This window comes from Vidua macroura, chromosome 4 (assembly GCF_024509145.1).
Source record: "Vidua macroura isolate BioBank_ID:100142 chromosome 4, ASM2450914v1, whole genome shotgun sequence".
Taxonomy (NCBI): Eukaryota; Metazoa; Chordata; class Aves; order Passeriformes; family Viduidae; genus Vidua; species Vidua macroura.
In genome coordinates this window covers 28,737,136-28,738,666 of record NC_071574.1, presented here as the reverse complement: position 1 = coordinate 28,738,666, position 1,531 = coordinate 28,737,136, and positions in this window count along the sequence as shown.

Here is a 1,531-nt window from a genome sequence, read left to right as displayed (position 1 = left end):
AGATACAGCCATATCTGTAAATTCTGGCTGTGATCCCTGCCAGCCTTGACCTGGACTTTTTACAAGGCTCTCAAAGGTGTACATGTTGTGATTAGTAAAAGCCATTGCGTTAATTATATCTGACAGTTTACTTTAAACCCTGAGGACAGTCATATGGCATTCTAGAATAGTACTGAGACTTTACTACTTTTAAATGCTGCTTATTTCAAAACCATAAACATCACATTAACACCACACTAATGTAAGACTACATACTTAATCCAAGTTTCATTTGTTTCCCAGCCTCCAACTGTGAGAGGTGACACTGGTTTGTTGTTGACCTAAACCTTTGAGTGATCATTAGCACTAATTAGTGACATCATTACATTAAATGTGAAGACATCCCTAAAGCTTAATAAACTATGAGGATAAACAGCTAAATTGTTAATAGCTTTTGCAACAGCTGCAGAACATAATGTTAAATAACAATCTCTAAAGCTGAAACACATGAGAGGGTATTTCCGTTTATAAGTTTTTATTCTAATTTTGCCTTGCTCTACTGTGATGGGGAGAAAAAAAGAACTACTACCTCAAGTATCCAGTGCTTAAATAAGTTAAATGATGATGTTTTTGTAATACACCTCTGCCTCACCACAGCAGCAAAACTAGACCATAATGATTTCCAATTAAGCAGAAATTTTATCATTACATACCCCAAAAACTGACCAGTGAGGGTAAAAACCTCGCAGTTCAGTGCAGCTCAGACTTGTTCTAAGGACAGGTGTACAGCACAACAATTTGCTATAGGGAAATGGTACCGAAAGGAGCAGCTGAGATAACAGTTTGCTTTGACAAACATCCATTTGTCTTTTCCTCCCTTTAACATCATCAAGTGCGATAGTGATTTTAATTTGGTGAGGGCAGAAAGGCTCGACACATATTCTCTTTGTTGAAGACTAAGTTTTATTGTTGAAAGTGCTAATTTGGCTCTCCAATAGGTTTTCACTTTCCCCATACTGCAGTATTCCACAAAGAATAGTCTTAGTGCAGATAATCAACAATTCCAGCTCTCTGAACTTCAGGGATTGTTTTGACAATTTACACCCCCACCCTCCCTATGTTTCTATGTTGAGACTGACACAAGATAGCTGTGCTGACCACGGCACCACTAAGCAGCCACACAAGAAAGCAGTTCCTCTGCTTTTGAGTGGGAGTTTAAGCCTTTCAGATGGATCTAATCTCATATGTAGATGGCAAGAATGAAATTCTTGTTCGAGAATGGAGTAACATATGAAATGAATTTGAGATGTTCTTAGAACACCAGGAGTATCATTAAATGCTGCTTTTCCTATTTTTTGCACTCTTCCCTAAGCAAATGCAAATTGCCTAATTTGCACATGGGGACCATTTCTTATGTTCACCATTCTTCTTGCTTTCCTCAATACAAATCTTGCCTTTAAGGTAAGGACTGTACTGGACTTTCCATCTCATGGAGTGGCCAATCCTCCTTTGAGCAAACAGGCTTGAAGAATACAGGAGCAGAAACAACAAA